Below are 11,086 nucleotides of genomic sequence, written 5' to 3' on the forward strand. Positions count from 1 at the left end.
AAGGAGATCAATGAGTGCATTGATTGAGGAAGAGATGAAAATGAAATTGATCCAGAGAATGCAACATCTCCTAAGCCCAATGAACTCCCCATTTCTGATCTTACCCATTCTCTTTAATTTCTGTTATTTACTTTAATGAGGAATTCCCCTATTCCCATTTACAATTCTGCAATTTACCTTCCGTCATTTACTTTCAGATCTATAATTCTAGCATTTACTTTCCTGTCAATTACCTTCCTACCATTTTATTTTCTGCAATTCTCAACTCAAATTCTGGATTCGCTCAACTAGAACAGTCCTCTAATTAAAGTTGCTTGATCAATCAATCCTTGTGGGATTCGACCTCACTCTATTGTGAGTTTTTACTTGACGAAAAATTCGGTACATTTGCCGAAGGGAATTTGTTGTGAGACAAGTTTTCCGTGCATCAAGTTTATGGCGCCGTTGCCGGGGATTGATTGTGCATCAACAATGATTAGATTGGAGGATAACTAGATTGAGCATTTTATTTTTGTTTGATTTAAATTTCTCTTTGAGTCATTTACTTTCTGTTTTAGATAACTTCTTTTCTTCCCCCTTACTTTTTCTTTGTTATTTACTATTCATCTCACTAACCCACTAACTGTTTGATATATTGCATCACTCACACTAACAGTAATTCTGACAAATATACTTTCTGCACCTATTCTCTTTGCTTGTACTTGTTGGTTGTATGACAAGGAGAAGAAGTGGGGCTTCAACTTCCTTTGATTCTGAATCTGAGAGAACCATCCTTAGACTAAGGAGGGAGGCAAGAGAAAAATGTGTAGTTGGTGGTGAAGAAGAGGAGGAACACTTTGAGGAATACTTTGAACCAAACATGGAAGAAAACTTGGAAAAACATCATGAAGAAGAGGCTCACAACCATGGCAGAGGAGGTGGAGCAAATCATGCTGGGGAGGATAGAAGAGTTTTAGGCTCTTACATCAATCCAAACCCAGGGAACTGTGGAAGTAGCATTCAAAAGCCAACCATCCATGCCAACAATTTTGAACTAAAGCCACAGCTCATCACCCTTGTTCAGAATAACTATTCGTTCGGAGGGAGTGTCCAAGAGGACCCTAATCAATATCTAACCACCTTCCTGAGAATATGTGACACAGTGAAGTCTAATGGTGTTCATCCTGACGCCTATAGTCTGCTCTTATTTCCATTCTCACTCAAGGATAAGGCAGCTAAGTGGCTGGAGTCTTTCCCAAGGGAGAGCTTGACAACTTGGGAAGACGTGGTGAACAAATTCTTAGCAAGATTTTACCCTCCTCAACGAATCAATAGACTAAGAGCTGAGGTCCAAACTTTCAGGCAACAAGATGGTGAAACTCTATATGAAGCATGGGAGAGGTTTAAAGACTTAACAAGGAGGTGCCCACCAGATATGTTCAACGAATGGGTGCAGCTGCACATTTTCTATGAAGGGCTCTCTTATGAGTCAAAGAAGGCCGTAGACCATTCATCCGGAGGATCTTTGAACAAGAAGAAGACTATTGAGGAAGCCATAGATGTCATTGAAATAGTAGCAGAGAACGAATACTTCTATGCTTCCGAAAGAGGGAACACAAGAGGAGTAATGGAGCTAAACAATGTAGATGCTCTGCTGGCCCAAAACAAGCTCATTACCCAGCAGCTGGCTGACCTCACCAAGAAGATGGAGAGGAACCAAGTAGCAACAGTCTCCACTTCATCAACAACCCAAGAAGGAGTGAATGAAGAAGCAGAGGGTAGTCAGGAGCAAGCCAACTACATTGGGAATTTACCTAGGCAAAACCATGATCCATACTCCAAGACCTACAACCCTGGATGGAGGAATCACCCAAACTTTGGGTGGGGAAATCAACAAGACCAAAGCCTTGATCAAAGACACCTAAATCCAAACAATGCAGCCACCCAACACTTCACATCTAGACCATATCAATACCCCCATAACAACACCTCTGATGAGCGGATATTTTATACGCTTTTTGGGGTTAATTTCATATAGTTTTTAGTATGTTTTAGTTAGTTTTTAGTTTATTTTCATTAGTTTTTAGGAAAAATTCATATTTCTGGACTTTACTATGAGTTGTGTGTTTTTCTGTAATTTCAGGTATTTTTCTGGCTGAAATTGAGGGAGCTGAGCAAAAATCTGATTCAGGCTGAAAAAGGACTGCTGATGCTGTTGGATTCTGACCTCCTTGCACTCAAAGTGGATTTTCTGGAGCTACAGAACTCGAAATGGCGTGCTTCCAATTGCGTTGGAAAGTAGACATCCAGGGCTTTCCAGAAATATATAATAGTCCATACTTTTCTCAAGGATAGATGACGTAAACTGGCGTTCAACGCCAGTTCTCTGCCCAATTATGGCGTCCAGCGCCAGAAAAGGATCAAAAGCTGGAGTTGAACGCCCAAACTGGCACATAAACTGGCGTTCAACTCCACAAATGGCCTCTGCACGTGACTTGCTTAAATCTCAGCCCCAACACACACCAAGTGGGCCCCAGAAGTGGATCTCTGCATCATCCATCATAGTCTACTCACTTTTTGTAAACCTAGGCTACTAGTTTAGTATTTAAACAACTTTTAGAGACTTATTTTGTATCTCATGACATTTTAGATTTAAACTTTGTACTCTTTGACGGCATGAGTCTCTAAACTCCATTGTTGGGGGTGAGGAGCTCTGCTGTGTCTCGATGAATTAATGCAAGTATTCCTATTTTCTATTCAAACATGCGTGTTCCTATCTAAGATATTCATTCGCACTTTAACATGAATGTGATGAACGTGACAATCATCATCATTTCCCCACGAACGCGTGCCTGACAACCACCTCCGTTCTACATCAGATTGAATGAATATCTCTTAGATTCCTTAATCAGAATCTCCGTGGTATAAGCTAGATTGATGGCGGCATTCGTGAGAATCCGGAAAGTCTAAACCTTGTCTATGGTATTCCGAGTAGGATTCAGGGATTGAATGACTGTGACGAGCTTCAAACTCGCGAGTGCTGGGCGTAGTGACAGACGCAAAAGGAGGGTGAATCCTATTCCAGCATGATCAGGAACCTCAGATGATTAGCCGTGCTGTGACAGAGCATTTGGACCATTTTCACAAGAGGATGGGATGTAACCATTGACAACGGTGATGCCCCAACACACAGATTGCCATAGAAGGACGTGCGTGCGTGAATCAGAGGACAGAGGAAAGCAGAGATTCAGAAGACAAAGCATCTCCAAAACTCCAACATATTCTCCATTACTGCATAACAAGTAACCTTTAACCCATGCTCTCTTGTTTATTCGTAATTCAACTGATAAATATAATTGACTTCCTGACTAAGAATTGCAAGATAATCATAGATTGCTTCAAACCAACAATCTCTGTGGGATTCGACCCTTACTCATGTAAGGTATTACTTGGACGACCCAGTGCACTTGCTGGTTAGTGGTACGAGTTGTGAAAAGTATGATTCACAATTCGTGCACCAAGTTTTTGGCGCTGTTGCCGGGGATTGTTCGTGTTTGGACAATGATGAGCGGATAATTTATACGCTTTTTGACATTGTTTTTAGTAAGTTTTTAGTAGGATCTAGTTACTTTTAGGGATGTTTTCATTATTTTTTATGTTAAATTCACACTTCTGGACTTTACTATGAGTTTGTGTGTTTTTCTGTGATTTCAGGTATTTTCTGACTGAAATTGAGGGACTTGAGCACAAATCAGATTCAGAGGTTGAAGAAGGACTGCTGATGCTGTTGGATTCTGACCTCCTTGCATACAAAGTGGATTTTCTGGAGCTACAGAACTCGAAATGGCACGCTTCCAATTGCGTTGGAAAGTAGACATCCAGGGCTTTCCAGCAATATATAATAGTCCATACTTTGGCCAAGAATAGACGACGTAAACTGGCGTTCAACGCCAGCTTTCTGCCCAAATCTGGCGTCCAACGCCAGAAAAGGATCCAAAACCAGAGTTGAACGCCCAAACTGGCACAAAAACTGGCGTACATCTCCACAAATGGCCTCTGCACGTGGAAAGTTAAGGCTCAGCCCAAACACACACCAAGTGGGCCCCGGAAGTAGATTTATGCATCAATTACTTACTCATGTAAACCCTAGTAGCTAGTTTATTATAAATAGGACCTTTTACTATTGTATTTGGCATCCTGGATTGTATTTTGATCCTGTGATCATGTTTTGGGGGCTGGCCATCTCAGCCATGCCTGGACCTTCACTTATGTATTTTCATACGGTAGAGTTTCTACACTCCATAGATTAAGGTGTGGAGCTCTGCTGTTCCTCAAAGATTAATGCAAAGTACTACTGTTTTCTATTCAATTCATCTTATTTCGCTTCTAAGATATCCATTCGCACCCAAGAATGTGATGAAGGTGATGATTATGTGTGACGCTCATCACCATTCTCCCCTATGAACACGTGCCTGACAAACACTTCCGTTCTACATGAAATAAGCTAGAATGAATATCGCTTAGATCTCCTAACAAGAATCTTCGTGGCGTAAGCTAGAATGATGGCGGCATTCAAGAGAATCCGGAAAGTCTAAACCTTGTCTGTGGTATTCCGAGTAGGATTCAATGATTGAATGACTATGACAAGCTTCAAACTCACGATTGCTGGGCGTTAGTGACAGACGCAAAAGGAGGGTGAATCCTATTCCAGCATGATCGAGAACCGACAGATGAATAGCCGTGTCGTGACAGGGTGCGTGAGCATATTATTCACTGAGAGGAGGGGATGTAGCCACTGACAACGGTGATGCCCTTGCATAAAGCCAGCCATAGAAAGGAGTAAGACTGACTGGATGAAGATAACAGGAAAGCAGAGGTTCAGAGGAACGAAAGCATCTCCATTCGCTTATCTGAAATTCCTACCAATGATTTACATAAGTATCTCTATCCCTATTCTATTATTTAGTATTCAAAAACATCATTATCAATTTATATCTGCCTAACTGAGATTTGCAAGGTGACCATAGCTTGCTTCATACTAACAATCTCCGTGGGATTCGACCCTTACTCACGTAAGGTATTACTTGGACGACCCAATGCACTTGCTGGTTAGTTGTATCGAAGTTGTGAACCATGGTATTGGCACCATGTTCTTGGCGCCATTGCCAGGGAAAGAAAGAGCCATGAATTTTACATAATTAAAGTGTAATCACGATTACGCGTACCAAGTTGCTCACGTAACCAGGGATTGTTCGAGCCTAGACATCACAATTTCGTGCACCAAGTTTTTGGCACCGTTGCCGGGGATTGTTCGAGTTTGGACAACTGACGGTTCATCTTGTTGCTTAGATTAGGGTTCATCTTTCAAAAATTTTCTCCTTTGTTTTCGAAAAAAAAATGTTTTCAAGAATCTATTTTTCTTCAGAATTTTTAAGAATGAATTCTAGTGTTTCATGAAGCATGTTGAAGCCTGGCTGGCTGTAAAGCCATGTCTAAATTCTTTTGGACTGAAGTTTTGGCTTAAAATTGAATGAATTACACTCATATTTTGACTAAAGCTTGGCTGGCTATTAAGCCATGCCTGACCCTTTGATTGGAGCTTTAGACTAACATGGCAAGATTCTTGGAATTCATATTAAAAATTTTGGAATCCTTATTTTTCTTTTTCAAATGATTTTTGAAAAAATTAAAAGCAAATACAAAAAAATCATAAAATCATAAAAATCAAAAATATTTTTATGTTTCTTGTTTGAGTCTTGAGTCATGTTATAAGTTTGGTGTCAATTGCATGTGCATCTTGCATTTTTTTCGAAAATTCATGCATTCATAGTGTTCTTCATGATCTTCAAGTTGTTCTTGGTAAGTCTTCTTGTTTGATCTTTGCATTTGCATGTTCTGTGTCTTTTCATGTTTATCATATGCATTCTTGAATTCTTAGTGCGTAAGCATTAAAGAATTCTAAGTTTGGTGTCTTGCATGTTTTCTTTGCATTAAAAATTTTTCAAAATTGTGTCTATGATGTTCATCTTGACATTCATAGTGTTCTTGGTGTTCATCTTGACATTCATAGCATTCTTGCATGCATCACATGTTTTGATCTAAAAATTTCATGCATTGCATCTTTTTAGTATTTTTCTCTCTCATCACAAAAATTAAAAAAATAAAAAAAATATCTTTCCCTTTTTTTCTCATCAAATTCGAAAATTTGAGTTGACTTTTTCAAAAATTTTTAAAATCAAATTGTTTCTCATAAGTCAAATCAAATTTTCAATTTGAAAATCTTATCTTTTTCAAAATCTTTTTTCAAAAATCAAATCTTTTTCAAAATTCTTAGTTATTTTCGAAAATTTTAAAAATATTTTTCAAAAATCTTTTTCTTATTTTGATATCAAATTTTCGAAAATAACATAATCAATTAATGTTTTGATTCAAAAATTTGAAGTTTGTTACGTGCTTGTTAAGAAACTTTAAGTTCTAGAATCATATCTTGTGATTTCTTATGAATCAAGTCATTAATTGAGATTTTAAAAATCAAATCTTTTTCAAAACTAATTTCAAAAATATCTTCTTATCTTATTTTTTTCTAAAATATCTTTTCAAAATATCTTTTCTAACTTCCTAACTTCTTATCTTTTCAAAATTTGTTTCAACTAACTAACTAACTTTTTGTTTGTTTCTTAACTTTTTCAAAACTACCTAACTAACTCTCTCTCTCTAATTTTCGAAAATATATTCCCTCTTTTTCAAAAATTTCTTTTTAATTAACTAATTATTTTTATTTTTTATTTTTGATTTCAAAAAAATTTTCGAAAATTACTAACATTTTTCAAAAACCATTTTCGAAAATCACTAACTCTTTTTCAAAAATATTTTCGAAAATTCTCCCTCTCCCATCTCATTCTATTTATTCATTCATATCCTAACATCTCATCTCACATATCTAGCCTCCTCACAGTTGTGCTTCTTCCATTATATTACATTCTTTGTCTCCCCCTCTTCTTCTACTCACACAGGGATCCCTATACTGTGGTATAAAGGATCTCTATTATTATTATTATTTTTTTTTCTGTGCCTTCTTCTTTGTCATATGAGCAGGAGCAAGGATAAGAACATTCTTGTGGAAGCAGATCCAGAACCTGAAAGGACTCTGAAGAGAAAATTAAGAGAAGCTAAATTACAACAATCCGGAGATAACCTTTCAGAAATTTTCGAACAGGAAGAGGAGATGGCAGCCGAAAATAATAATAATGCAAGGAGAATGCTTGGTGACTTTACTGCATCTAATACCAATTTACATGGAAGAAGCATCTCCATTCCTGCCATTGGAGCAAACAACTTTGAGCTGAAACCTCAATTAATTTCTCTGATGCAGCAGAACTGCAAGTTTCATGGACTTCCATCTGAAGATCCTTTTCAGTTCTTAACTGAATTCTTGCAGATATGTGATACTGTTAAGACTAATGGAGTAGATCCTGAAGTCTACAGGCTCATGCTTTTCCCTTTTGCTGTAAGAGACAGAGCTAGAGTGTGGTTAGATTCTCAACCCAAGGATAGCCTGAACTCTTGGGATAAGCTGGTCAAGGCTTTCTTAGCCAAGTTCCTTCCTCCTCAAAAGCTGAGCAAGCTTAGAGTGGATGTTCAAACCTTCAGACAGAAAGAAGGTGAATCCCTCTATGAAGCTTGGGAAAGATACAAAGGACTGACCAAAAAGTGTCCTTCTGACATGCTTTCAGAATGGACCATCCTGGATATATTCTATGATGGTCTGTCTGAGTTATCTAAGATGTCATTGGATACCTCTACAGGTGGATCCATTCACCTGAAGAAAACACCTGCAGAAGCTCAAGAACTCATTGACATGGTTGCAAATAACCAGTTCATGTACACTTCTGAAAGGAATCCTGTGAATAATGGGACGCCTATGAAGAAGGGAGTTCTTGAGATTGATACTCTGAATACCATATTGGCTCATAATAAAATATTGACTCAGCAAGTCAATATGATTTCTCAGAGTCTGAATGGAATGCAAGTTGCATCCAACAGTACTCAAGAGGCTTCTTATGCAGAAGAAGCTTATGATCCTGAGAACCCTGCAATAGCAGAGGTAAATTATTTAGGTGAACCTTATGGAAACACCTATAACTCATCATGGAAAAATCATCCAAATTTCTCATGGAAGGATCAAAAGCCTCAACAAGGCTTTAATAATGGTGGAAGAAACAGGTTTAGCAATGGCAAGCCTTTTCCATCATCCACTCAGCAACAGACAGAGAATTCTGAGCAGAACCCATCTAGCTTAGCAAACTTAGTCTCTGATCTGTCCAAGGCCACTGTGAGTTTCATGAATGAAACAATGTCTTCCATTAGAAATTTGGAAGCACAAGTGGGCCAGCTGAGTAAAAGGATCACTGAAATCCCTCCCAGTACTCTCCCAAGCAATACAGAAGAGAATCCAAAAGGAGAGTGCAAGGCCATTGACATAAGCAAAATGGCCGAACCCAATGAGGGAGAGGAGGACGTGAATCCCAAGGAGGAAGACCTCCTGGGACGTCCAGTGACCAATAAGGAGCTTCCCTCTGAGGAACCAAAGGACTCTGAGGCTCATCTAGAGACCATAGAGATTTCATTGAACCTCCTTATGCCCTTCATGAGCTCTGATGAATATTCCTCTTCTGAAGAGAATGAGGATGTTACAGAAGAGCAAACTACTAAGTTTCTTGGTGCAATCATGAAGCTGAATGCCAAATTATTTGGCATTGATACTTGGGAAGTTGAACCTCCCTTGTTCATCAATGAACTAAGTGATCCGGATCAACTAACATTGCCTCAGAAGAGACAGGATCCTGGAAAGTTCATAATACCTTGTACTATAGGCACCATGATCTTTAAGGCTCTGTCCCTCTCTGTAATAGAGAAACTGGGAATCTATGGGGTGCAAGCTGCTAAAATCTCATTAGAGATGGCAGACAATTCAAGAAAACAGGCATATGGACAAGTAGAGGACGTGTTAATAAAGGTTGAAGGCCTTTACATCCCTGCTGATTTCATAGTCCTGGATACTGGAAAGGAAGAGGATGAATCCATCATCTTAGGAAGACCTTTCCTGGCCACAGCAAGAGCTGTGATTGATGTTGACAGAGGTGAACTAGTCCTTCAATGTAATGAGGACTCCCTTGTGTTTAAAACTCAAGGATCTCCCTCTGCAACCATGGAGAGGAAGCATGAAAAGCTTCTCTCAAAGCAGAGTCAACTCAAGCCCCCACAATCAAACTCTAAGTTTGGTGTTGGGAGGCCACAACCAAATTCTGTGTTTGGTGTTGAACTCCCATATCCAAACTCTAAGTTTGGTGTTGGAGAGTCTCAACAATGCTCTGAACATCTGTGAGGCTCCATGAGAGCCCACTGTCAAGCTATTGACATTAAAGAAGCGCTTGTTGGGAGGCAACCCAATTTTTATTTATCTAACAATATTTTTCTTAGTTATATGTCTTTATAGGTTCATGATCATGTGGAGTCACAAAATAAATATAAAAATTGAAAACGGAATCAAAAAATAGCAGAAGAAAAATCACACCCTGGAAGAGCATCTACCTGGCATTCAACGCCAGAACAAAGCATGGTTCTGGCGCTGAACGCCCAAAATGGGCAGCATCCTGGCGCTGAACGCCCAGAACAAGCATGGTTCTGGCGTTCAACGCCAGAAATGGCTACAAATGGGCGTTGAACGCCCAAAATGGGCACCAACCTGGTGCTGAACGCCCAGAGTTGTGTGCAAGGGCATTTTACATGCCTAAATTGGTGCAGGGATGTAAATGCCTTGACACCTCAGGATCTGTGGACCCCGCAGAATCATCTCAGGATCTGTGGACCCCACAGGATCCCCACCTACCTCATCATCTCTCTTTCCATTCATGATCATCCCTTCTGTTTTCCATTTACCACTCACATCCATACACCCACTACCTTCAAAATTCAACATCTCTCTCCCACCCAATCCCACCCATATGGCCGAATACACACATCCATCCATCTCCTCCATATCTTCTTCTTCTTCTTCTATTCTTTCTTCTTTTGCTCGAGGGCGAGCAACATTCTAAGTTTGGTGTGGTAAAAGCATAGCTTTTTTGTTTTTTCCATAACCATTGATGGCACCTAAGAAAGAGAGATCAAAAGCTTAACATGAATTAATGCAAGTATTCCTGTTTTCTATTCAAACATGCGTGTTCCTATCTAAGATATTCATTCACACTTTAACATGAATGTGATGAACGTGACAATCATCATCATTCCCCCACAAATGCGTGCCTGACAACCACCTCCGTTCTACATCAAATTGAATGAATATCTCTTAGATTCCTTAATCAGAATCTCCGTGGTATAAGCTAGATTGATGGCGGCATTCATGAGAATCCGGAAAGTCTAAACCTTGTCTGTGGTATTCCGAGTAGGATTCAGGGATTGAATGACTGTGATGAGCTTCAAACTCGCGAGTGCTGGGCGTAGTGACAGACGCAAAAGGAGGGTGAATCCTATTCCAGCATGATCGGGAACCTCAGATGATTAGCCGTGGTGTGACAGAGCATTTGGACCATTTTCACAAGAGGATAGGATGTAACCATTGATAACGGTGATGCCCCAACACACAGATTGCCATAGAAGGACGTGCGTGCGTGAATCAGAGGACAGAGGAAAGCAGAGATTCAGAAGACAAAGCATCTCCAAAACTCCAACATATTCTCCATTACTGCATAACAAGTAACCTTTAACCCATGCTCTCTTGTTTATTCGTAATTCAACTGATAAATATAATTGACTTCCTGACTAAGAATTGCAAGATAATCATAGATTGCTTCAAACCAACAATCACTGTGGGATTCGACCCTTACTCATGTAAGGTATTACTTGGACGACCCAGTGCACTTGCTGGTTAGTGGTACGAGTTGTGAAAAGTGTGATTCACAATTCGTGCACCAAGTTTTTGGCGCCGTTGCCGGGGATTGTTCGTGTTTGGACAACTAACGGTTTATTTTGTTGCTTAGATTAGGAAAAATTTCTCTTTTTGTTTAGAGTCTCGTATTATTGTTGTGTTAGAATCTTAGAATCCTTA

The 11,086-nt window shown here is 39.4% G+C and overlaps 2 non-coding genes across 2 annotated transcripts; both read right to left on the bottom strand.

Annotated features, from left to right (window-relative positions):
• Positions 1-1,312: 1,312 nt before the first annotated feature.
• LOC148545815 (small nucleolar RNA R71) lies at positions 1,313-1,420 on the bottom strand. The gene has a single exon (XR_015902020.1). It is a non-coding gene; the product is annotated as a small nucleolar RNA R71 (small nucleolar RNA).
• Positions 1,421-7,600: 6,180 nt separating this feature from the next.
• LOC148545816 (small nucleolar RNA R71) lies at positions 7,601-7,708 on the bottom strand. The gene has a single exon (XR_015900315.1). It is a non-coding gene; the product is annotated as a small nucleolar RNA R71 (small nucleolar RNA).
• Between the last annotated feature and the right edge of the window lie 3,378 nt (positions 7,709-11,086).

Source organism: Arachis ipaensis, chromosome B9, assembly GCF_059453495.1.
Source record: "Arachis ipaensis isolate K30076 ecotype BB chromosome B9, ASM5945349v1, whole genome shotgun sequence".
In the NCBI taxonomy this organism is placed as follows: Eukaryota; Viridiplantae; Streptophyta; class Magnoliopsida; order Fabales; family Fabaceae; genus Arachis; species Arachis ipaensis.